Source organism: Coptis chinensis, chromosome 8 (assembly GCF_015680905.1).
Source record: "Coptis chinensis isolate HL-2020 chromosome 8, ASM1568090v1, whole genome shotgun sequence".
NCBI classification, from domain to species: Eukaryota; Viridiplantae; Streptophyta; class Magnoliopsida; order Ranunculales; family Ranunculaceae; genus Coptis; species Coptis chinensis.
The window spans coordinates 92,962,457-92,990,202 of NC_141463.1; the positions used below are offsets into that span (position 1 = coordinate 92,962,457).

Consider the following 27,746-nt stretch of genomic DNA (forward strand, 5'->3'; position numbering starts at 1 on the left):
GTGTTAGAAATTCAAAAAACCAAACCACTTCGCAATTTCGAAAAGAGGGAAACAAAAAGGAAATCGCGCTCGTATGTCAAAATAGAAAACCTCCAAAGAAAACATAAATCGGGAAAAAAAACCTCTCTTTCTCACGAACTCACGATGGCAACCGCCGTTGTTCTCCCAGCTATCTCGCCTCTCCACTCTCCCTTCATCTATATAGCCATATTCAGGTTCGATTTTATTTTTTACTTTACTTGTATTAGGACTTTTAAGAAACGCGATAGTTTTCTTCTTAAGTTTGGTGAATTTATGTGTCTAAACAACCATCGGTTTATTAGAAATTGATGGTTGTCATATGGTTTTCACCGGATAAAAACGTTTGGTGAATAAAAACGTTCTGACACCTATCCGATGCCCATGATGTTTGTTTGTTGAAATGCTTCGTAAATTCCAATTTGGTAAAATAAAATTTCCCATCAACAAATTTCAAAAATTAAACCAAAGTTATTTAATTTGTGTTTAAATTAACTGTAAATTGAATGGCTTGAATCAAGATTGAACTTTTGGTTTTCACTTTGTACTTTTCATTACTATTAATAAATTTGTTTGACTTTTTATATTTTAAGCCAGGAGTTGCTTATAATGAGTCTGGAAGACTCTGGACTGCAAAAGATATAGGCCTGACAGACAGAAAATGTGCATGGATGCCACAAGGTTTCATGAGCGTGAATACTAAGTTGGGAGCAGGAAGAGCTTTCTTGAGGTCACTGCATCAACAGTATGCCGAGTGTGGTGTGGATTTCGGTAATAAAATTTCTTGCGGTTGAAACATATTTTTTCATGATGAAATATTCACGCAACAGAGATTTACAGATGAAATCCTGTTCTGCGATGTTTTTTGTAATATATTTTGTGCTCCTATTTTCTCATGATGAACACCACTACTGGTGTTCACAACCAATTACTTAAAAAATGTACTCTTGGAATTTTGGAATACCATATGATCCTTGTAGTTCAACCGAATTACTTAAGATTTTCTTCTAACATATTCTTCTTTAATTTCTTTTTAACCCATGTTTGCATTGACACAGTGAAGCACGACTGTATCTTTGGTGATGACTTGGACCTCAATGAAATAACCGTAGTTTCAGAGAAGTCACACACTATTCTTCTACCAAACTGGTTTTCAGCTGGCTAGGATGTCTTGCAGGGTTTCAAGGAAGGATTCATGTAAAGGGAAGAGATGACATAAAGATCTTTATGCAGGTACTGAAGGAGATTGACTGCCCTATCGTGTATTCTCTCTCTCCTGGAGTCGGTCGACACCAGCTATGGCCAAGGATGTGAGCCCTCTTGTGAACATGTATAGGGTTACAGGAGATGATTGGGATTCATGGAGTGATGTAGCTTCTCATTTTAATGTATCAAGGTATGTGAAGATATGGATATATGCTAAAGATATTTAGCACCTCTTGTCATTCTTTACAAGGTATATAAATCAATGTTCTACTAGCTCATTAATTTCAGTTTTGGAACTACCAAATCCCAAACATTAATTTTGATGCGGATTGCATGTTCATTACTTTTGCTTATAATTGCCAAGAATTTCAAAGGAACTTATACAAACTTGTGCGTCAGCAACTTCGTTGCAGCTAATATGATAGGATCAACGGGCTTGTGGGGAAACTCATGGCCTGACTTAGACATGCTTCCTTTGGGGTGGCTTATTGATCCAGGTAAAAACTTGGCACAATACGACACATTATGATCCCATCACTACCTATTCACGAGTATACTGTATACATATATTCCACTCTGACATTCATAACGTTTCAAAGTGAGATACGCCCCCCTCCCCCAATCCAACTGCTACAAGATGAATTTTAACTTTCTGAAGTAGCTTAACTGTTGGATATTGGATTTGGGGGGACATGGGGCGTGTCCAATTTCACTGTCGTTCTGTGGGGGGGTTGGGGGAGGGGTATGTCTAAAAGACCCTAATTTAAAGAACCTGTGCCATGCATCCATTTTTCTTTGTTTTTGCACAAGGGCACAGACACAAAAGTCTCGCACTTTCTCAGTCACCAAAGGCAGCAAGAAACTAGGAGAAGTTATTGATATATAAACCACGGTCATTAGAGCTGATTTTATTAACTAGAAGGGTAGAACATTAATTAATTACTTTAGTAGTTCAAATAATTAACGATTAATTATTTCATTCGAGTTCAGCTGAAAGGAAATGTTAGTTAGTTTTCTTCGAGTTCTAATAGATTGACAATTATGCTTATATGGTTTTATAGTTTTCTTCGGGTTCTAATAGTTTTATTCATCTTGTTAAGGTATTGTGGGTTGACATAGATTTTTCTATGAGCTTTCATTGTTGAGATGTTGCTAATTATTGCAAGTTGAAGAAGATGAGCATAAAGACTCAATTGGTTGAGGGTTTTCCAAGGTGTTTGGTTGGAAGAATTCTTCATATATGTGGCTTGTTGGTAGAGATCTGTTTGAAGGCAAGGTAATTTCTATGCTCACGCACTATTATTATGTGTGTTACTGATATGAAGAAGTTTCTTTGTTTCCATTGTTGTAGGCAATAGTCTCATCTTGTATACTACTTTTTATCCATGAAAATGCATGCCATGTCAATGTCATACGATTATGTGGATATATAGTGTTAATTATAAGGCATGAGATACACATATTGATTGTAGAAGTGGTGTTTTTGTTTCTAAAGTATTTTAAAGCCTTCGAGAATAGCTCAATTAATTAATCTTTTCACGTTGGGCAAATTCTTTCTAAACGTGATAGATCATTTTGTTGTTGTTCGGTGTGTAGGTATCGATTTTATGGATGGAAAAACAAGAATACCAAAAGAACTGCTCTCCAATCTGATGAATCATGCTCACCTCAAGCTCCTCGTCAAGGTAAAAACTTAGACCCCACTTTCCATTTTATTATTTTTTAACTTGTTACTATTAAGTTTTCTTTTTATGCACTGATATTATTTTATGTAATCATTGTTTTTGTTCTAGAGATATGGGATGCTCTATCTTTAGGGGGGTTCAAAGATTTAATTAATTAGTATGATTGTATTTTTGAGTTCATTATTTGTTTTGTGACCATTTTTTGAAATTAGATGGACTTTGTGGAGCTGCACTAGGATTAGTGAAGCCATTACTAATGCTTGGTATTGCATTTTGAAGATTCAAGATTGTTTGGAAAATCGTATGAAAATTTGTAACCCTTAGTAAATCAGAATTTGTAACTCTCGAAACTCTTTTGAAGTTATATTTATAGTTCAATGAATATCGTACTTTTTCAGTTTTTTGCTTGTGTTTATTTGCCATTATATACCTATCAAATGGTATGAAAAGGAAAAATGGATAAGTTAATATATTTGTTTCTATATGCAACCTGTCATTTGTGTAGGTTCAGGGTGTCTGGGGCATGAAAAAATATATATATATTTACCATATCCCACTCTCTTTCTTCTCCGCCCTTCTCTTCATCTCCCTCCTTCATCTTTCTCCTCCTCTCATCTCTTGCTATGCTCACTTCTCTATTGCTATACAGTAATTCTAGTATAGTTTGCATGTGTTGTATCTGGTACACCTGGGAGTACAGGAACCTACGATGAGTTTTACACTTTAACGGCGTTGCTAAATTTGTGTGATAACCCTGATCTTCAATGTGTTGAATCATGGGGTTCTCTTCTAAGTCCTTAGACTTGGACGTAAAAGTGTGGTGTTTTGGACTTTTTGAGCACTTGCAGTTTGCAGTTTGTAAGCAAAATGTCTTCTATGGAAATCTCTGCGAACTGCTATACCGACGTGTAAAAATGCTCAGCTTTCGACAGGTCGTTGGGTATTACGCATATGCAAAGCTTGTGAACTGGAGGACGTTTTCCTGTAAATTTGGCATGCTACAAGAACGAAGCACTAAGCAAGAATTAATTAATATATACACTAATTACAACAAAGACTGACTGGTTCTACTTTGGTTACAGAAGCTAAAGTCTTCTAATTACTCTGTTGGTAACAGTATGGTATAAACTAATAAGCTAGGGGTTGTCCTGGTCTGGAGAGATGATGATTAACTTACCAAATCAAGCAATAATTATACTTCAACAGAATGCCCGGATAATCACATATTTGATGGACATAACCACGTGAAGAGGCTGCTATATAGTTTCTTTAAATGATATAAGATAGAAAGTTTATGCACCAAAGAGTTGAGACCAAACGGAGAAAAATGCAAGCACACTTGCTGATTCTCATTATAAAAAATTGGGGAGATAAAAAAGTGTCTTTACGTCACAACAGATTATTCAAGAATAATTGAGCATGTCTGAGCATATAGGAAATCCTCCTAAGTGGGCATTTCTCACATCTCCCTATCTTCCCTCTATTTTCAATAAGTCAGTTTTCACAGGGTTAGAGCCTCCTAGAGGACTTCCTATATATCTAAATTTGGAAAGTAAGGTAGATCACATGTGTTTTGAAATTTCTATTTGTCAAGTGAGCGGAGCGAACAATCTTGGGCCGGGGGTAGGTGGCCCAAAAAAGCTTTTGGTTGGTTTCTGTCTGTCCGCACAAACTGATTTCTCCTCTCAATCTCTCCCTCTCCCTCTCCCTCTCCCCACTCCACTCCTCCCTCTCCCTCTCCCTCTCCGCTCACGCTCCACTGCTATGCAGTTTACTAGTAGTATTGGGCTAAGGTCCCAAATATAGTTTTGTGTCTTTAACTTGGGCTTCAAGCCCATTATATTTTGCATGATTTGTACTTTCCTCTAATTCATTGAAGGTTTTGATCACTTACCGCGAAATAATCCTTTTGATTACCAATTCGTTTCCAATTTAGTTGTTTATCAATTGAGCTTTACATTCAAGTGCTCCATTAATTGAAGAATAAACCCCTACCTCTAGTCTTTTCTAGTGCTGAACCCACAATTGAGGAGCCAGAATCATTATCAGATAGTAAGCCTTCATATCCTCCTCTTCCTGAAGAACCTGAGGTTGATAAGAGCCTACTCTGCAAGGTAGGAGTTCGTCTTCCTGATAGGCAGAGGCTACAACTGAATTTTCTCCGCACAGATTCGATTCAGGTAGAACCAATCCCTGTAAAGTGTTTTTTTTTTGCTCTAGACCTCCACCTTTTTGGTACAACTATTTTACTTGGGAGTCTTGATGACACACAAATTTTTAGATTAAATATGAAGTTTTTTGAGATTTTTTCCAGGTAACTACTCTATTACATTTTAAATCGTTTTTTTAGTCTCCATCATTTACTCCCCCTTGTTTTAGTAGGCGCCAGTCTTCTTCATCTGGCCACATTGCATCAATATATATGGAACAAATAATCCATTGGGTGTACATTCAGAGATGGATAATATTGCTTCTTACCCTTATTTTTATGTAAAGGATCTAGTAGGTCGGGTAGCTTCTGCTATCTTTTTTTCCATTTGGATTTTTTATGCTCCTAATGTTTTGGGGCATCCCGACAATTATATACCCGCTAATCTGATGCCCACTCCGCTAATCCTTGATAACGCCTTTGACAGCATAGCTGGGGAGAGCTGCATTGGAGAAATGGACAAAAGTGAACGTTAGTTAGCTGGATACCTCATCTTATGAATTTCAATTGAAATGTAAGTGTATTGATACTTTCATTTCCAAACCAATCTGTCTGGCCATATTCCCTGATTTGAATTACGTTGTTTTTTGTATTGCCATATAATCTTTGTTTTGACTTCCATTTTTTTTTCCTTGTGAATTGGTTGAGATACGTCCTCTGTATATTCAATTTGCTTTGGTTGGATGGAGATATGGACAAAAGTGAACGTTTTCCTTATGAAAATTGAGTTGAAATGTAACTGTATTGATCAACCCATTTTCTAGTCCTATCTGTCTGACCAAATCACTCTTTGTATGGAAACTTGATATACAAATGAGATTAATCATTTGTAAACTTTGATAGGTTACGGATTAAAATACAAATCACATGTGAAACAGATGGTTTTTGAAGTTTGATTAGATGATAATTGATCTATTTTCAAGAGATAAAAATAAACAAATTCGTACTAAATACTTTTGAAGGTCCGTTTTAGAGACAACCTGAGTCTCTATACACCTTCATGAATTTTTTTTAATGAGATGACCATCTATATGATTAACCTCACCATATGTGACGTTTAATCCTTTTTAAGCTTCCATATAGTGTTAATCTTCAAGTGCTATATCGCCATTAAACGTATGTGTAGTATTACATGACCAAGTAATACTTTAATACTACGTACACCAATAAACGCGGTAATCAACTGCTTTTCAATTCTACTCATATAACTAACACCTTGTAATATAGACTTCATCTATGAAGCACGGATACCGATACGCGACACGGATACGACACGACACGGATACACGGACACGACACTTTTCAAAAATATAGGACACGGATACGTCATGGACACGTTTGAATAATATATATATATATAATTGAGCATTTTTCACCAAATTCAAATTAAAATGACAATTCTACTTCATAAAATGGCCAATTCAAACACATTAAGTAACAACTTACATGTATAACTTGGATTCACTTCATCTTTCTTCTCTTGCATCTCTTCTTAACTTGGATTTTTATTTCACTTGTTTTTTTTTGTTAAAATTCCAAAAAAAATTCTTGTGTGTGTGAGATTACTGTCCCCTGCGTATCCCCTGTGTATCCACCGCGTGTCGGAAATTAAAAAATTAATTATAAAATCGGATACTCCAAATCGCGTATCCGACACGTATCGGATGCGTATCGGGGCATATCCGTGTCGACACGTATCGGACACGGATACTTCACCCTTAGGGACATATCAGTGCTTCATAGGACTTCATATAACACCTTATAATATAGACTTCCTAATAACTCCTAACACCCCAATAATGAAATCAATAAATCAAGTTGTACTAACATATATCTTTTGATCACATATATTCATATGTGAGAAGCTTTTAAAAGAAACAATGCATACCCAATTACCCAGCCACCACGGTAACTTTCAGAGCGCGCGTTGTGCTTATGACGGTTTTTCCTAGATTTCCCATATGGATCTTTATCACAGGCCAGAGTAACCATTAAAATAACTGAGTTCTTTGAGGGCCATGATAACTTCCGGAGTGTGTGCTTATGACGGTCCTTGCTAGATTTCTCTTATGGAACCAATCTTCAACACATGCCAGAATAACCATTTAAACAATTGAGTTCTTTAATTGTTCTGAAATCAATGGCTACTTCACTAAAAAGTCGTTTTACAGGTCACCCCTACCGAGCTACCTTCAGCTTTTAGAGAGAACTCAAGTGCTACACCTTAATAGATATACATTACTTTTACAAATTCCACGATGTGCTAATATCTTGGAATTACAATAACACATGAACAGTTGGTAAGATCTACATCTCTTGGACTGTTAGATCGAGAATCAAGGTTGCCGAGCAAATCTGTTTTAGAAAATATGCAAGTATACTTTAAATGGGATTACAAAAGTTACTTTACAATTACTAACAAAATGTTTTTGAAAGTAACCCTCAAATGTCTATACAGTTCTTCTATTATTTATCAGAAAAAATAAATAAAGAAAACAAAAATACATATAGTTCTTATATTCGTCTTAATCACACCCTTCCTATCATCTAGGTACCCACTCACTTAGATCGTTAGATCCTAAAGATTTGCCTTCCATTTAACTTTTGAGTTGAAGAGCGTTATCATGTTTGAGGAAACCCCTATAGTCGCCTTGAAATTGGCATCTACGCGATGAAGCAGCCTTTAGGATCACTCTGGTCATAAACTCATAGGTCAGCACCATTTAGATTCTTGAATACTCGAATATAACTTGATGGAAAATGACAATCAATTCCAAGGGAATACATTAAAGGTAGAACAGAGGGTGCGACATCCATTTAAGTTTTGAGTTGAAGAGCGTTATCTTGTACGATTGAGGAAACCCCTATAGTCGATGGAGCAAAACTTCCAAGGTGATGATCATTTGATCATTGAACACTCGAATCACTGAAGAAACTTCTCTGGCATATATTACGTTGTAAGAAAACAGTCCATTAAAATCATTGTGCAGTCCAAATGGCTACCTGTTTAAAAAACAATATTCATGTATAAGGAAAAACAAAGCATGTAATAAGTACGTCTGAAATAGGGATTGGCATTTGAGTTTTATTGCTTTCTATCAGATCAATCCGAAAACCATGTGAAACATCACCTAATCAACACCGAGTTTATCACCAATTGGATTTATTGTGTTAGTGGATTTACAATACCATTGAAGATTTGAGCCTAAACTATATTGGTAGTTTGGCTCACTTCGGTTACAGAAGCGTAAATTTTATTTCTGGATTAGTTTTTTTTTTTGCTAACCGGGTGTCCGGGCCAGCTTACGCGCACCTCGACTAATTTTATTTCTGGATTAGTTACAACCTCTTTGTATATCTGTCTAGATCTAGGTGAACTGTGAGTATACACTAACAGGGTTGGTACAATTTTTCCAAACTCTGTAAGTTTTGATATCCAAGTCTTTTACTTACACTGCCAAACTCCGTGAGTTTGTTATATTTTTGTCTGTTTTTACATTTTGTATCTCCCCCATTGAGTTTGGTCAATTTCAAGTGCTCTGTGTTGTGTGGTACGTAGTACTGTATGCCTATTGCAAGGTTTCAAACTTTCAAATGCTTCCTTTACTTGATGCTACAGAGTTATATATACGTAGAAGCTGTGGATCAATTACTCGCTGTTTATTGGATAATTCCCTAAAGAATATGTTATATATTTTAGCAGGTCGGTTCTATAGATCATACAAATTAGACTCTCTTGCGGAAATAGAAATACAATCAAACTCTCGGGTTTTTTATATATGGTTGAAAGAGTTTGATTGTTTGACTATGATACCAACTCTTTGCATATCTGTCTAGATCTAGGTGAACTGTGAGTATACACTAATAGGGTTGGTACAATTTTGCCAAACTCTGTAAGTCTTGATATCCAAGTATGTTACCTACACTGCCAAACTCCGTGAGTTTCTTATATTTTTGTCCGTTTTTACATTTTGTATCTCCCCCATAGAGTTTGGTCAATTTCAAGTGCTTTGTGTTGTGTGGTACGTAGTAGTACTGTAGGTTGAGGTCAGGCTAAGCCTCTAAATACTTGGAAAAAAAAAACCATTGCTCTAGCATGAGCACCTTGTTCCTAATGGAGAACACTGTGTTTAGGATGTACCAAGGTGGATTAACCCCTTAGCTCCCCTCACTATCTGAACTGCAAGTGTTGAGTCTTTCATCTCTGTTGAATTTTTAAGTAGTTGTATGCTTGTATGCCTTTTTTATTTTTGTAAAGTACCAACATACCTAGTTCTAGTAGCAAACTGGATATATATACGTGTAATTCCTGGAAAACATGCATTGCAAGGAAAATCCGCAAACAGGCATAGTTGTAAAGTACCTCCATATTGTACCAAGCACGATAGGTGTTTCATCTATTATTCCTTGCTTAATGGTATATCAATACTTGATTTTATTCATTTAGTTTGTCTCTGAAATTGAAGTTAAGGCTTGTGCTGTGATTACATAATCATCCTCTTAAGACGCTATTGTGGTTTTGATTGGTTAGAAGTGTTGGAAGTCTACGTTTCATATCCATTTTTTGACATGATTTTAGTCTGACATTGTTGGACTCTATATTTTGTGACATTGTTTGAATCGCGCTTTAGTATGACATTTTTGAAGTTTTAACTACACTTCACGCCCGCTCACATTAGTACATTACAGTGCACATTTTGCAAATTTTTGAATAATGGGCGTGGCCTGGAAACTTAGTTTCTCTCTTGTACATACACAACTGATTGATGCATTTAAAAACTAAAAACTCGTTGTTCTAGACTATCACCATGATCTGGGGCGAGACAGTTTGCTTTTCTTATTGCTTTTTTGGTTGTTTCATACTTTGTTTAGTGCTTGGGTACTTAATCCATGTCATAAAATAGTAAATGAACTCTTCTAGGTACCTCCCTCTAACAATCTCCAGGTGTTTTGCAAGAGGACACTGTTGCAGCAGTTTTTGAAGTTTCAAATGACCTTTGTCGGAGTATCTGTACTCTATAGTAAGCTTATATTACGTGAGTAGTTTTCTTCCAAATGGGGACCATCTGTTTCAGGAATTAGGTCGGGGTACGTCTCGAGTTGTCTTCATATTTTCTTCCATATGGGTTCTCAATGAGATGTGCATGTGCGTATATATAGTACATGGTGTGTATTGATTTATTTTGCTGTATTAAATGTTTGATTTCTTTTTACTTTTTAAATAGAAAATTTATCAGCATAAGATGGATTGAAATTATTTTGGGGGTGGTAAGTTGGTAATAGTTTATTGATCACATCATCATTGGGCATTGTTGCAAGTTGTTGCGGGTGCTATATTGGGATGTCTGGTAGCTTATCTGTTGGGTAATTCTGGTTACAAAATAGGGTTATCGCAATAAATTCTTTGACCACACATTGAATAGTTAAAGAAGTAGGCATATACATGGGAAGGATAACTGTAAGAGGCACATGTCCTGACTGATTTGGGTCTTATTATAAGCTTGTGAAGTAGTTTAGATTTAAATTTGTGAACATCTTCTTTGGCCTAAGGCTGAAGCATCCAGTTAATTGTTCAAGTTTTCCCTATTTGCTTTAGTATAGTAAATTTTCATTGAAGTACACCATAAAAACCAACCCAATTTTTTTTTTTTGGTTTTTTTTTGTGTATGTGTTTGTGTGTGCATGTTGGGGGTGGGGATTGGGCAGACCCTTGCCCGTATTAATTGAGAAAGCCCTTACTTAATTTGCCCTTTTGACTGTTTAATTAATTTTCTTTTTTTTGTTGCAAATCATATTTCTCTTTTCGTATTTGCCAGTTCTTGGGTTGTGTCATGATCGAGATCAACTTAGATTAGTTGGGCTTGACACGCAATTATTGATATGAAATTTTGGACTTTTGGCTAAATTTTCTCATTCTTAAAGGAAGGAGGGTTAGCTAGACCCTACTATATTATGCTAATAAAAGGACAGAAATACATTGTTCTATTAGCCACAGCTAACCTATTGGATTCTATATATCTACAAATATGGTTTATCTTGGTAAAGTACTGAAGTTGACATTTTCAGTGTTCTATTTATGAAGGAAATTAAGCATAGAATTAGTAATTTTTTTAAAATGTGGATGGTGCACCGCAAGGTAACGTTGGCCCCCGGGTTATGGTGCTTGTTTCAACTTGTTTCCAAAATAAGAATTGTGAGTTCTGAGCTATTGTGTGCAGACATGTAGGTCATGGGACTAACTTCATAGCTGAATGTCTAGCTATATTGGAATGTGTGGAGTATATTCTGCATAGAAATTGGAAGAAGTTATGGGTGGGATCGGATTTTACCGCAGCAATTCATGCACTTGGTGGTTCAAATGTGCCAAGGTGAACGAAGCAAAGATGGCATGGATGCACAGAAGGACTAAAGAACTACAGCTTAACTCCAAGATGGAGGGAGGCCAATTTCATTGTGGATCAGGTGGCAAAGCGCGCATTCATGCAGTCAATCTTCAAGGCAGTAAAGTAGTTTTTTTTTTTAATGTAAAACCCCACATGGATCACCAAATGTGAGGTTCCTAGGCATACTTATTTTAGTGTTCTTTGCTTTGTCGGTGGGATCAGAAACTAGTACCTCACATGCTTCAGAGTTTGTACAACTTTCTTTTTTCTTTAGTACAAAGTTTTGGTAACTTAAATTATTTATAGTGATTATTAGAGATAAGCTGTTGTTAGGTAAGTGATGTGGAATTGGTTGCAGAAAGAGTTACGTCTTGACAATGCAATCAGCGCCCACCAATAATGTTAACATTCTTTCATATGTTATAATTGAGATCAGTTCTATAAGTTAGGGGCTCTTCATTGGCCACATTTTCCGTTATCCACAATATTCTTTAATTCTCCGGTTGTTTTTCCAAACAATCATTTTCATAGTTTCTTAAAATGTATTGGTCTCTTAAAAGCAGAAAAGGAACTGTAAAGAAAGTGCACACTCATCCTTTGTATGGCAGTGACCAAGTCTAAACAATACGAAGGTGGTTTCTCAAGTTTGTTTATGGCTTCAATTGCCCTCAATGAATCAATCATCTTTTCTACTTCCTTCTTCATCTACACACCATCGAAGAGCAATTTCAATGGTTTTTAAGCTCTCTTCCACTATGCCCTTACTATTAAGAGCTCTGTCAATGTTGAGCCTTACTCTATTGTCTTGTGGGCGTAGCTATGAATACTAAGTGCTGACAAGGATCTTGAAGCTAGACTTGAATTGTACTGTGATACATAGAGAATCAAATTGTCTTTTTTGCTGTTGTGGAATCTTGGACCTTAATTGGGATTTAACACTTGCAGAAAAATTCTCATATCCCTGACCAACTTATTGTACGCCATTGTGAGGGTTTGGAAATCATTTGAAACCTACGGGCATCTCTCTTTCCATATTGCATCCACTGCTCCAGACCTTATGTACTTCTATGCACTTCTGAGTTTAGTTCCAAATGTACTCGAGTAGAGCTGAGTGATCACTACTTGAAGTGAATAGGCCACTCTGATGAGGTGTCCAGAGTCCAGACAATTTTATCTTGATCCAGTAAGGTATTGATGTTTGCTGCTTCCTCAGAAGTTCGATTTGATTGTAAACTTTTAAGTACACGTGGGAAGTGTTTCAATTAGAGTAGTATTATTCCTTAATTACACGTAGGAAGTGTTTCAATTAGAGTAGGAAGGGTTTCAATTAGAGATCCACGTGGCATAGCAGACCCAAAAGCTTTGATATTAGAGTGCCACATGGCATAGCAGACTCAAAAACTTTGATATTAGAGTGCCACCTAGGAGAGAGAAAAATCTCACCTAGAGGTCTCTGCTTTAGTATATAGACTAGATTTTGGACCCGGGCATACGCCCGGGATCTATTAAATATTTTGTGTGCTGAAAAGGCTTTACAAAATGTCTCACACAAATTTTCAAATCAGAATATATTTTTATTGAAAATAAACCAAAATACGTTAATGAGCAGCAATTATGGTACATGAGTACTTGGAAACCAAGGGATCAAATTGAGCTCTTCACTTTGTGGTTTAGGATATTAATCCATAATTTTCAAATAGAATTATCTTAAACTCGATCTAGTTTGTATAATAGTTTTCTTAGATTTATAGTGATTTAGCGGCAAATTTTCGAATCAGAATACATTTTTATTGAAAATAAACCGGAATACGTTAATGAGCAGTGATTATGGTGCATAAGTACTTGGAAACTAAGAGATCAAATTGAGATAGCCTATTCACTTTGTGGTTTAGGATATTAATCCTTAATTTTCAAATGAAATTATCTTAAACTCGATCTAACTTGTATAATAGTTTTATTAGATTTATGGTGATTTAGCGGTAAATCATCACCGCTCAGCTTACGTACTAATGTGTATAAATCACTTAAACAGATTGATTTTTTCCATATCCTCAAAGAATACACTACTCCCACTTGAAAAGATTTATCACATGAACGTGTCCTGCGAACGGGTGCCGTTATATTAAATTATTCTAAAAAATATTAGCAACTATGCATAGCTATGAGATATGAAAATTATATTAATTACTTATTTAAATTTTTTGCACCACTCTCTATAAAAAGGAAGCATCAAACCTTGATAAAATTCATCGACTTTTTTTTATTGTTAGGTTTAATAATAGAAGTTTGATTGAAGTTTTGTGAAAATGCCCAATGTGGCGAAGATAATATTGAAATTACTTGAATAGCAAGGCATTCTCAATCACAATAAAAGAATTATGATAAACACTACTTAAAATGCAAAACTATATTTGTCTAGACATTTATTCCCCCAATATATACTAAAAATGTTTTAGGGCTATTAGTTCAATGCATTTGAATCAAGTTTCTGATTTTCCATTAATTATTCTTTGAGGTTAGTTTAATATAGTACGTTGCATCCAGTTTCCAAATTCTCATTAATTATTCTTTGAGGTTAGTTTAATACAGTTGCATCAAGTTTTCGATTTCCCATTAATCTAACTACTTTAAAGAGCGCGCCCTCACCTACAGTGGTTTTTCATACGTCATTTTTTTGTTTTTCTGATTTTGCCCTCCCCAAACACTATTATTACAATTCATACCACAGCTCATGCCATCCGAAATTTCAACAATTTCATTGGAAATTTCAGACAAATTTTCACACTATTATTACAACCCATGCCACAACCTATGCCATCCGAACTTTCGACAATTCCATCCGAAATTTTGACAATTTCATCCCGACAAATTTAATAAATTTAGTTAAAATTAGTGGGTTAGTAGCATGGTTAGCAATTCGTAATACGGCAAAAATTCGATACGGAAAATATTCAAATAAAATTCGAGTTTCGATAAGAATTCGTTTTTTCAATTTGGATTAAAAATAATACGATAAAATTTGACAATACGAGTAAGTAAGTAATTCGTTTTTTCAATTCGGGTTTGTAAGTAATTTGAGTATAATACGAAGCTAAAAAAAAAAAAAAAAAAAACGATAAAATTTGACAACAAACTCAGCAAACTTATAGTGACAATACGAGAAATTCGCGAATTAATGATTTCTTGCCGAATTAATGAATTATTCCATATCATTGAAAAATACGACATTTTTAAGCGTTTTCCGAATTAAACAAATAATTCGCGAATAATACGCCAAATTGCTAACTATGGTTAGTATGACCTCCTTACAGCTAGAGCAACAAATCGGGTCGGGAATTTAAATTTTTAATGATCGATTCAAATTTGAATTTTGAAATCAGATTTTTTTATTAACCCGATTGATTTCGGTTTCAGATAGATCGCATAAAATAAGTGTGAAAAACAACAGGTGTATCGCACGTGTTAGAATAGGTTTCACGCTCATCGAGCGTGCCCAGAATGCTAGTTATTATTTAAGGTTAGTTCAGTTCAATTGCATCTAATTTATGATTTCCCGTTAGTTATTCATTAAGGTTAATTCAATATATATAGTTGCATCCAATTTTCAATGTTTAGTTAATTAGTATTTGAGATTAGTTCATTGCATTTGCATCCAGATTCCAATCTCCCGTTAATTACTCTTTGAGGTTAGTTCAATACATCTGCATCCAGTTTCTGTTTTTCTGTTAATTATAATTGTTTTTCTAGGTTAGTTTAATAGTTTACAATTTCTATACAGTTTGTATACATGTAAGAGTTTGTTTTTATAAACTCACTTTCGTTTTGGGTTCCTAATTACTCGTAATTATTCATGTGAGAAGGTTAAAAAAAACGGACATTTATGCTTTGAGGTCAGTGCGATGCGGTTACATCCGACTTCCGATTTTCAGTTAACTATTTTTTGAGGTTATTTCAATACATTTGCATCCAATTTCTGATTTACCTTTAATTAATCTCTGATTTTAGTTTAATGTAGTTGCATCCAGTTTTTGGTTTTCCGTAAATTATTCTTTAAGGTTAGTTCAATGCAGCTGCATCCAATTTCCGATTTTATGTTAATTGTTCTTTGAGGTTAGTTCAATGCATTTGCATCAAGTTTTCGATTTTCCGTTAATTATTTTTTGAGGTTAGTTCAATGCAGTTACATCAAATTTATAATTTCCCGTTAATTATTCATTTAGGCTAGTTCAGTGCAGTTTCATCCATTTTTCAATGTTTCGTTAATTAGTCTTTAAGATTAGTTCATTGCATTTGGATCCAATTTCCGATTTCTCGTTAATAACTCTTTAAGGTTAGTTCAATACATCTGCATCTAGTTTCTGATTATTTATGTTTTTCAATGCAATTATATCCGGTTTCTGATTTCCCGTTAATTATTCTTTGAGATTATTTCAATACATTTGCATTTAGTTTCCGATTTCCCACCAATTATTCTATGAGGTTAGTTCAATGCATTTGCATCCGGTTTTTTATTTTTTGTTAATTATTTTTTGAGTTTAGTTCAATGCATTTGCATCTAGTTTCCGATTTCCCATTAATTATTATCTGAAGTTTGTTTGATGTATTTGCACACTGTTTCCGATTTCTCGTTAAATATTTTTCAAGGATTTGCATTCAATTTCTAATTTCCCGTTAGTTATTATCTGACGTCAGTTTAATGCAATTGCACCCAATTTCTGATTGCTAGTTAATTACTTTTTGAGTTTAGTTTATTGCATTTGCGTAAAGTTTTCGATTTCCCGTTAATTACTTTTTGAGCTCAGTTATGTATTTGAATCCAGTTTCCGATTTCTTTTTAATTATCCATGTGGTGTGTAATACCAACTTCTACTGATCCATCTGTAGTGTCCTTGCAAACATAACATAAAAAGTAAATTATGCTTGATTTACTATGTGGGATCATCGAAGATTATCCAGTTCCCGATTTCCCATTAATTATTTTTTAAATTATGCATGACTCACTATGTAAAATCTTCAAAGATTATCTACGAACGGGTGTTGTTATATTAATTATTCTGAAAAATATTTGCAAATATGCAAAACTATTATATATTAATATTATATTGATCACTCAACCAAATTTCTTATAACGTGAAAACCTCACTCTCCATTAAAAAAAAAACTCGCCTTTGATAAAACCTTTCAACTTCATTTTGTTGTTTAATAATAGAAGTTTAATTAAAGTTTTGTGAGATTGCCTAATAATAAAGTGAAGTTCATATATATTAAAGCTAACTATGTTTTGAGGTTAGTTCAATGCATTTGCATCCAGTTTCTGATTTTTCCGTTATTTATATTTTGAGGTTAGTTCAATGCAGTTGGATCCAATTTCCAATTCCCGTCATTTATTTTTTAAGATCAGTTCAATGCAGTTGCATCCAGTTTCTGATTTTTCGTTAATTATTCTTTTCGATTAGTTCAATACATTTGCATCCAATTACCAATTTCCTGTTAATTGTTCTTTGAGGTCAGTTCAATGCATTTGCATCCAGTTTCTGATTTCCCGTTAATTATTCTATGAGATTAGTTTAATGTATTTGCATCCAGTTTCCGATTTCTTGTTTATTATTTGATAAAGTTGTATTTGCATCTAGTTTCATTCAGTATTATATATTTTTTAAAATATTTGTCATTATTGCTTTGTCGTTATTTATTTTTTTCTTTCATTTTCTATTATATATTTTGTGATGTTATTTTGTGTATAATTGTTTTTAGCTATGTTTTGAGGCCGTGTTAAAGATATATTTGAAATAAGTCAGTGTTTTATCATAGACACTAAAATTGTATAATTTGTAATAGGGAATTAGTTTCTAAAAATCACCTATATTTTAGCAGTTTTTTTTATTTGATCAAATATATAAGAATTGAAACACTAAAAGTATTTGATTCATAATTGTAAATTACCTTTTACAAATCACCTATTTTTTAGTAATTTTTTTTTATTTGATCAAATATATAAGAATTGGAAATACACTAAAACTCTCTGAATATAAGAATTAGAAATACACTCAAACTCTAGGCTGCTATTAGAAAAGACTACCTTTCATATTAGACTGTGACATTAGATACACATGAGATAGAGAGAAAACTAACTCTCATATTAGAGTGCCACATAGGAGAGAGAAAATCCTCTATTAGAGGTCTCTGCTTTAGTATATAGATAGTAGATAGTAGAAGTAGATGGATTAGGGTACTTTGAAACACTCAATTTGTTATTATTTATGTCCAGTTTAGCCTTTGTCCTATTTTGAGTGTGTTAACAAGTTGGCGGATTTTTATTTTATTTTGTGTATATTACCTTTGGTTTATAAGCATAGTTTTTTGAGGTTATTTCAATACATTTGCATCCAATTTCTGATTTACCTTTAATTAATCTCTGATTTTAGTTTAATGTAGTTGCATCCAGTTTTTGGTTTTCCGTAAATTATTCTTTAAGGTTAGTTCAATGCAGCTGCATCCAATTTCTGATTTTATGTTAATTGTTCTTTGAGGTTAGTTCAATGCATTTGCATCAAGTTTTCGATTTTCCGTTAATTATTTTTTGAGGTTAGTTCAATGCAGTTACATCAAATTTATAATTTCCCGTTAATTATTCATTTAGGCTAGTTCAGTGCAGTTTCATCCATTTTTCAATGTTTCGTTAATTAGTCTTTAAGATTAGTTCATTGCATTTGGATCCAATTTCCGATTTCTCGTTAATAACTCTTTAAGGTTAGTTCAATACATCTGCATCTAGTTTCTGATTATTTATGTTTTTCAATGCAATTATATCCGGTTTCTGATTTCCCGTTAATTATTCTTTGAGATTATTTCAATACATTTGCATTTAGTTTCCGATTTCCCACCAATTATTCTATGAGGTTAGTTCAATGCATTTGCATCCGGTTTTTTATTTTTTGTTAATTATTTTTTGAGTTTAGTTCAATGCATTTGCATCTAGTTTCCGATTTCCCATTAATTATTATCTGAAGTTTGTTTGATGTATTTGCACACTGTTTCCGATTTCTCGTTAAATATTTTTCAAGGATTTGCATCCAATTTCTAATTTCCCGTTAGTTATTATCTGACGTCAGTTTAATGCAATTGCACCCAATTTCTGATTGCTAGTTAATTACTTTTTGAGTTTAGTTTATTGCATTTGCGTAAAGTTTTCGATTTCCCGTTAATTACTTTTTGAGCTCAGTTATGTATTTGAATCCAGTTTCCGATTTCTTTTTAATTATCCATGTGGTGTGTAATACCAACTTCTACTTGATCCATCTCAGAAGTGTCCTTTTGCAAACATAACATAAAAAAGTAAATTATGCTTGATTTACTATGTGGGATCATCGAAGATTATCCAGCTCGATTTCCCATTAATTATTTTTTAAATTATGCATGACTCACTATGTAAAATCTTCAAAGATTATCTACGAAACGGGTGTTGTTATATTAATTATTCTGAAAAATATTTGCAAATATGCAAAACTATTATATATTAATATTATATTGATCACTCAACCAAATTTCTTATAACGTGAAAACCTCACTCTCCATTAAAAAAAAAAAAAAAACTCGCCTTTGATAAAACCTTTCAACTTCATTTTGTTGTTTAATAATAGAAGTTTAATTGAAGTTTTGTGAGATTGCCTAATAATAAAGTGAAGTTCATATATATTAAAGCTAACTATGTTTTGAGGTTAGTTCAATGCATTTGCATCCAGTTTCTGATTTTTCCGTTATTTATATTTTGAGGTTAGTTCAATGCAGTTGGATCCAATTTCCAATTCCCGTCATTTATTTTTTAAGATCAGTTCAATGCAGTTGCATCCAGTTTCTGATTTTTCGTTAATTATTCTTTTCGATTAGTTCAATACATTTGCATCCAATTACCAATTTCCTGTTAATTGTTCTTTGAGGTCAGTTCAATGCATTTGCATCCAGTTTCTGATTTCCCGTTAATTATTCTATGAGATTAGTTTAATGTATTTGCATCCAGTTTCCGATTTCTTGTTTATTATTTGATAAAGTTGTATTTGCATCTAGTTTCATTCAGTATTATATATTTTTTAAAATATTTGTCATTATTGCTTTGTCGTTATTTATTTTTTTCATTTTCTATTATATATTTTGTGATGTTATTTTGTGTATAATTGTTTTTAGCTATGTTTTGAGGCCGTGTTAAAGATATATTTGAAATAAGTCAGTGTTTTATCATAGACACTAAAATTGTATAATTTGTAATAGGGAATTAGTTTTTAAAAATCACCTATATTTTAGCAGTTTTTTTTATTTGATCAAATATATAAGAATTGAAACACTAAAAGTATTTGATTCATAATTGTAAATTACCTTTTACAAATCACCTATTTTTTAGTAATTTTTTTTTTATTTGATCAAATATATAAGAATTGGAAATACACTAAAACTCTCTGAATATAAGAATTAGAAATACACTCAAACTCTAGGCTGCTATTAGAAAAGACTACCTTTCATATTAGACTGTGACATTAGATACACATGAGATAGAGAGAAAACTAACTCTCATATTAGAGTGCCACATAGGAGAGAGAAAATCCTCTATTAGAGGTCTCTGCTTTAGTATATAGATAGTAGATAGTAGAAGTAGATGGATTAGGGTACTTTGAAACACTCAATTTGTTATTATTTATGTCCAGTTTAGCCTTTGTCCTATTTTGAGTGTGTTAACAAGTTGGCGGATTTTTATTTTATTTTGTGTATATTACCTTTGGTTTATAAGCATAGTTTTTTGAGGTTATTTCAATACATTTGCATCCAATTTCTGATTTACCTTTAATTAATCTCTGATTTTAGTTTAATGTAGTTGCATCCAGTTTTTGGTTTTCCGTAAATTATTCTTTAAGGTTAGTTCAATGCAGCTGCATCCAATTTCTGATTTTATGTTAATTGTTCTTTGAGGTTAGTTCAATGCATTTGCATCAAGTTTTCGATTTTCCGTTAATTATTTTTTGAGGTTAGTTCAATGCGCTTACATCAAATTTATAATTTCCGTTAATTATTCATTTAGGCTAGTTCAAAGTCAGGTTTCATCCATTTTTCAATGTTTAGTTAATTAGTCTTTAAGATTAGTTCATTGCATTTGGATCCAATTTCGATTTCGTTAATAACTCTTTAAGGTTAGTTCAATACATCTCGCATCTAGTTTTACGATTATTTATGTTTTTCAATGCAATTATATCCGGTTTCGATTTCCGTTAATTATTCTTTGAGATTATTTCAATACATTTGCATTTAGTTTCGATTTCCCACAATTATTCTATGAGGTTAGTTCAATGCATTTGCATCCGGTTTTTATTTTTGTTAATTATTTTTGAGTTTAGTTCAATGCATTTGCATCTAGTTTCCGATTTCCCATTAATTATTATCTGAAGTTTGTTTGATGTATTTGCACACTGTTTCCGATTTCTCGTTAAATATTTTTCAAGGATTTGCATCCAATTTCTAATTTCCCGTTAGTTATTATCTGACGTCAGTTTAATGCAATTGCACCCAATTTCTGATTGCTAGTTAATTACTTTTTGAGTTTAGTTTATTGCATTTGCGTAAAGTTTTCGATTTCCCGTTAATTACTTTTTGAGCTCAGTTATGTATTTGAATCCAGTTTCCGATTTCTTTTTAATTATCCATGTGGTGTGTAATACCAACTTCTACTGATCCATCTGTAGTGTCCTTGCAAACATAACATAAAAAGTAAATTATGCTTGATTTACTATGTGGGATCATCGAAGATTATCCAGTTCCCGATTTCCCATTAATTATTTTTTAAATTATGCATGACTCACTATGTAAAATCTTCAAAGATTATCTACGAACGGGTGTTGTTATATTAATTATTCTGAAAAATATTTGCAAATATGCAAAACTATTATATATTAATATTATATTGATCACTCAACCAAATTTCTTATAACGTGAAAACCTCACTCTCCATTAAAAAAAAAACTCGCCTTTGATAAAACCTTTCAACTTCATTTTGTTGTTTAATAATAGAAGTTTAATTGAAGTTTTGTGAGATTGCCTAATAATAAAGTGAAGTTCATATATATTAAAGCTAACTATGTTTTGAGGTTAGTTCAATGCATTTGCATCCAGTTTCTGATTTTTCCGTTATTTATATTTTGAGGTTAGTTCAATGCAGTTGGATCCAATTTCCAATTCCCGTCATTTATTTTTTAAGATCAGTTCAATGCAGTTGCATCCAGTTTCTGATTTTTCGTTAATTATTCTTTTCGATTAGTTCAATACATTTGCATCCAATTACCAATTTCTCATTAATTGTTCTTTTTGAGGTCGGGTTCAATGCATTTGCATCCAGTTCGATTTCCGTTAATTATTCTATGAGATTAGTTTAATGTATTTGCATCCAGTTTAGATTTAACATTTATTATTTTGATAAAGTTGTATTTGCATCTAGTTTCATTCAAGATTATATATTTTTTAAAATATTTGTCATTATTGCTTTGTTGTTATTTATTTTTTTTTCTTTTATATATTTTTGTGATGTTATTTTGTGTATAATTGTTTTAGCTATGTTTTGAGGCCGTGTTAAAGATATATTCAAATAAGTCGGTGTTTTATCATAGACACTAAAATTGTATAATTTGTAATAGGAATTAGTTTCTAAAAATCACCTATTTTTTAGCGGTTTTTATTTGATCAAATATATAAGAATTGAAACACTAAAAGTATTTGATTCATAATTGTAAATTACCTTTTACAAATCACCTATTTTTAGTAATTTTTTTTTTTTGATCAAATATATAAGAATTGGAAATACACTAAAACTCTCTCAATATAAGAATTAAAATACACTCAAACTCTCTAGCGCTATTAGAAAAGACTACCTTTCATATTAGACTGTGACATTAGATACACAGATGAGATAGAAAAACTAACTCTCATATTAGAGTGCCACATAGGAGAGAAAAATCCTCTATTAGAGGTCTGCTTTTAGTATATAGATAGTAGATAGTAAGAGATGGAGATGGATTAGTACTTTGAAACACTCAATTTGTTATTATTTATGTCCAGTTTAGCCTTTGTCCTATTTTGAGTGTGTTAACAAGTTGGCGGATTTTTATTTTATTTTGTGTATATTACCTTTGGTTTATAAGCATAGTTTGTGTGGTCTATTGCCCCCATAGTTTCTCTCTTCTTATTCATCTTCCTCCTCCCACTCTCTAGCTTTGTTCTCCGCCCTTCTCTTCATCTCCCTCCTTCATCTTCCTCCTCCTCTCATCTTTTGAGACGTTCACTTCCCCACTGCTATACAGTAATTCTAGTATAGTTTGCATGTGTTGTATCTGGTACACCTAGGAGTACAGGAACCTACGATGAGTTTTACACTTTAATGGCGTTGCTAAATTTGTGTGATAACCCTGATCTTTAATGTGTTGAATCATGGGGTTCTCTTCTAAGTCCTTAGACTTGGACGTAAAAGTGTGGTGTTTTGGATTTTTTGAGCACTTGCAGTTTGCAGTTTGTAAGCAAAATGTCTTCTATGGAAATCTCTGCGAACTGCTATACCGACGAGTAAAAATGCTCAGCTTTCGACAGGTCGTTGGATATTACGCATATACAAAGCTTGTGAACTGGAGGACGTTTGCCTGTAAATTTGGCATGCTACAAGAACGAAGCACTAAGCAAGAATTAATTAATATATACACTAACTACAACAAAGACTGACTGGTTCTACTTTTGTTACAGAAGCTGAAGTCTTCTAATTACTCTGTTGGTAACAGTATGGTATAAGCTACTAGGCTAGGGGTTGTCCTGGTCTGGAGAGATGATGATTAACTTACCAAATCAAGCAATAATTATACTTCAACAGAGCGCCCGGATAATCACATATTTGATGGACATAACCACGTGAAGAGGCTGCTATATAGTTCTTTAAATGATATAAAATAGAAAGTTTATGCTCCAAATAATTGAGACCAATCGGAGAAAAATGCAAGCACTTGCTGATTCTCATTATAAAAAATTGGGGAGAAAAAAAAGTGTCTTTACGTCACAACAGATTATTCAAGAATAATTGCGCATGTCTGAGCATATAGGAAATCCTCCTAAGTGGGCATTTCTCACATCTCCCTATCTTCCCTCTATTTTCAACAAGTCAGTTTTCACAGGGTTAGAGCCTCCTAGAGGACTTCTTTCAGGAATAGAGACCAGGGATTCACTTTTGAGACCTATATGTATTTGTAGAAGCAAAAACCCCAGAAAAGCATTTGAGGGCTATTTGCTCCCAGCGGCAATCAACCATTTTTTTTTTTTTTTTTTTATTACATAGAAGACATCTGAGCAATCCAGGATAATAATCACGGAAAGTGACTAAACCTTATTCCCTCATTTAAGGAGAAGCCCATTCGAAATAATGACATGCAGCACCCCTCGCTGCAGACCAGTTACCACAGCCAAAGAAGAAGCTTCCATGATTCGGGCCTGGCTTCCGGACCATGCTCTTGCTGCTTTTCACCCCACAGTGGCAATACATGCGCCGCTCCTTGCTATGGTCCATATGAGCAGGATAAAACTGGATAAAGGGAAATGTGAGTGACTTCGGCTTGTGAGGAGAGGGGGAGGGTACAATTTGGCGATCAGGGGACTGGTGCCATGCAAACTGACTCTCAGCAGTATGCCACATCAGTGAATTTGTTATAGAAAACCTGAGCCCTGGTGCACGATGTGGTACGCAGACGAGCAGTGTTCCTGGCATCATCAAGGCCACAGTGTGCACGTCCCTCCCATGCTAACCCATCCAGCTGAACTGCCTCTTTGAGATTGCAGCGGACTCCACCAAAATACCTCATTGAATGGAACTCTCAAGTTGATCCATCTGAGCCAGAGTTCAAACGAGAACCAAGTCAGAAGCTTTTATGATTGTGCTTCTTTATCGTCGTGAAAAAGCATTCTCCAAAATTAGATAATTCATAGATGGGATTAAAGAATTCACTAGAATTACCTGTTGAAGTAGGGAGGTCTCCGGATCCTCTTAAAACGACACTCTGATTCTAACATCACACAACAATCCCAGTTAGACCATGTAACAACAGCAAAATTTGTGTGCTTAATTCCCTTGTCTTCCAACCACTTATCATGCATCAGTAAAGCTTCACTAAGAGGAACGCTTTCTACCTGGCACCACACCCAATCATTACAGGATTATTATTAGCATTACAGACTGATGCATCAATAGTATGGTTCAATTATCAGAATGAGCACGATAAGAACTACTGTATGGAATGGGTATAGATCACTCAGATTCATTGTAATCAGAGAAGACAGAATAGCTGATTAGGGGACAAAATATCTGATATATTGATGACTTGGTAATCAGTCATCATTTGTATTAACTAAACAAAATAAGTCAGAATATGTGGTGAATTTCAGTTACATGTATTCAATGATTCTGCAACAATGTGAAATTGAAGTAAGATGGCAATTTGTAGAAACTATATCCTACTCTTAAAAATCATATCATGTTTACTGTTCCACACTTCTGCTTGAGACTGACAATAAACAAGAGCTTCGGAACACAGAGTATCCTTCTATGAAGCAGTGAATACTCCATTGGCAAACTGAAGTATGGCAATCACGTAAAATCCAAGGGGAACAAAATCAACAGACCCTAATAAATAGATACTGGTTTCAGAAAATCAGAAATGAAGGTTCAAGGAACAGAACACTAAAAACTGCAAGCAAAAACTCAACTATCGACAACATTAACAATATGTCCTTAGCAGTTCCATAGATAACAGAATGACGATGAAGATGGGAAAATGGGAAAATGGCGAACATGAAGAACATTATCTTAGATTTCCAAGCAATAAACATCCTAATAAAACATTACCACTGCTTTTCCATAAACTATCAATTATTGCAAACACACCTGCTCACCCAGGAAGAATGTTATCATATGTTAGAGGACATGTGGGGAGCACTAAATTCTTTATCAAACTTTCACCACACATGAAAACACAAAGAAACCTGTGAAAGAGATCTTGGTAGCCAACCTTTTCTCAGGACTTTAAACATGCAATCATTTTAAGATGCCATGAGACCCACCAACTGACAGATGTTTGTAAATGTGATAGATCTGCATCGCGTGACACGATAAGTGGGGTATTATTCCTACGGTTGTAGGGAATCAGGTGCAGGACATGGAACCCAAAATGTACTAGCTATAACCATTCCATTGAATTTCACTAGGCTCTTAATCGAGAACCTACATATCTTAATCATATTCTGATTTCAGGTGAAGAGGCTCTTAATCGAAAACCTACATATCTTGACCATATTCTATCACTTTCTTCTATAAAACATACATGCGCCACAAGCATCATTGACCTAATTAAAGCCATGTTGCAGCCTATTGAAGTAGTAGATTCTAATGAAAGGGCCCACCCAGATTCCAAAGCAAGTAACTTGATTGATGCACTTTTATTTTACTTTTTGTCACAACCAACCGCAAATGAAACTAAAGAACAATTCTGCAAGATTTATTAAAAAATCGATAGAAGTTGTTTAATTTGTTAAAAGCTTAAGCAACCTCGGACTTTTCAGAGTCTTCTCAAGTGTTAGAATATCCTGAATCAACCTTCTCTTATCCATGGCCTTCCTTATTGGTTCATCTAACCCTCTTTAACATACATATAATTGACGAGGTGTCACTGTGTCAACTACTTAATATTTCATTCAAAAAATATTTTCTCCTCATATAATGAAACATATTAATAATTCACTGTAAAGTACCCTCACATGGATCATCTTCTTGGCCAATGCCAATGCCAATGACCCAGTCATATAGTAAAATGTGCACTATAAATTAATGGACGTGCTCACATCACACCAAAGGCTACTTAAATTTCTTTTTGTTAGGAGCGGGCTAGAACTATAACTTCCCTTCCATGCAATATAATAGAATGAAGTTTGCAAAATAAACTCCGAACTAACCTGAAGTTGCTGGATACCAGTAAGCTCCTTGCAGAAATCACTCAAGTGTTGATGATATACAGGCCGCACATATGTTTGAAAAGAAGCTTTTAGTTGTCCAGTCATACTATTCACTAAAATAGATGGAAACTCAATGATCTCCTGGGGATGGGGATTCCTATCCTTGTCACATGTTGCCTCAAAGTCCATAACCACAAAATAATGGAACTCTTGAAATTGGAACTCTTGCGGATACCATTGAGAGAACATCCGGAAGGGCAGATACTGAACTCTGCCTCCAACAGGAAAATTATACTCCCGATTCAGCGAACTAAAGCTCTCAAAGCCATTCCACTGGTTCTGCTACACTTTGTGAAAATCAGGATGGAAGTTCGACCACATGCAAATAACTTGCTGGTAGATAGGTCTATAATAACCTTCATTTGGAGGTGCAAACGACTCATTGTTCAATAGACTAGCAGGCTCCACAGCACCATTTCCTGGATTGGCAATTGCTCCATTCTTGAGCTCAGGAACGTCTTAAACAGAGTTTCCATTATCTTGCAGTTTGTAAGGATATGCCTTAGTCTGTAAGCATAGATTCTTTTCCATGTTTCTGCGAGAAATTACAGAAAACACAAGAACATGAGATCAAGAATATAAAAAAGGTATGATAGTATTTGATCATTAACATTACATAATTGAAAATTTTAACATTAAACAAGGACCCTAAGTCTTTTTTAAAGATACAACTGTTTTGCAACTGTTGTTATGAGGCCAATATTAATTATCAGCCCCTCAAATCCATTTACACCACCAGTTATTGCCGTTAAAACTCAAAACACATATTCCCCAACTCCCAAGTGAAATAGAAGACATAAAGCTATGGTATTAGTCTTTGGAATATGTCCTTCCATTTCTTCCACAACTATTTTGCAATGTCCTTTTTGTCCTCCGTCTTGGTATGTCTTGCCCCTACATGATAGTCTTTGTGTTTCATTCAGGCCACTCATGCAATTGCTCCTACGCAACTGAGGCAGGAAACTAGGGGCTGAAGGGTGTAAAAGTTAGACACTCCACAACTGTGAATCCCAATCTTGTTGCTGGTTTATCTATTATAAGTTACTTGTGTCTGCGTGTGTGTGTGAATTGGGGGAAAACAAAAAAAAAAGACAGAGAAACAAGTGCACACCAAACAGTCAAAAAATATTTGCAATCTGGAAAGTAAATATATCCTCTTTTGGGCACCTCTTA

The 27,746-nt window shown here is 34.1% G+C and overlaps 1 long non-coding RNA gene and 2 pseudogenes across 4 annotated transcripts; 2 read left to right on the top strand and 1 right to left on the bottom strand.

Annotated features, from left to right (window-relative positions):
• The first annotated feature begins 329 nt into the window (after positions 1 to 329).
• LOC147484475 (uncharacterized) lies at positions 330 to 3,309 on the top strand (annotated as a pseudogene). Its single transcript, XR_015205554.1, has 7 exons — positions 330 to 362; positions 612 to 789; positions 1,196 to 1,414; positions 1,624 to 1,721; positions 2,325 to 2,500; positions 2,821 to 2,909; positions 3,122 to 3,309. The product of XR_015205554.1 is annotated as an uncharacterized LOC147484475 (transcript).
• Positions 3,310 to 4,753: 1,444 nt separating this feature from the next.
• On the top strand, positions 4,754 to 11,665 carry LOC147484476 (uncharacterized). Of its 2 annotated transcripts, none has more exons than XR_015205066.1 (3): positions 4,754 to 5,089; positions 5,546 to 5,632; positions 11,337 to 11,665. It is a non-coding gene; the product is annotated as an uncharacterized LOC147484476 (long non-coding RNA). The 2 variants fall into 2 exon arrangements; XR_015205065.1 differs by lacking the exon at positions 11,337 to 11,665 and adding an exon at positions 10,064 to 10,713.
• Positions 11,666 to 23,504: 11,839 nt separating this feature from the next.
• Positions 23,505 to 27,107, bottom strand: LOC147484477 (uncharacterized; annotated as a pseudogene). The gene is made up of 3 exons (XR_015206554.1): positions 26,503 to 27,107; positions 24,523 to 24,687; positions 23,505 to 24,396 (listed from the first exon to the last, which is right to left on the bottom strand). The product of XR_015206554.1 is annotated as an uncharacterized LOC147484477 (transcript).
• Positions 27,108 to 27,746: the final 639 nt, after the last annotated feature.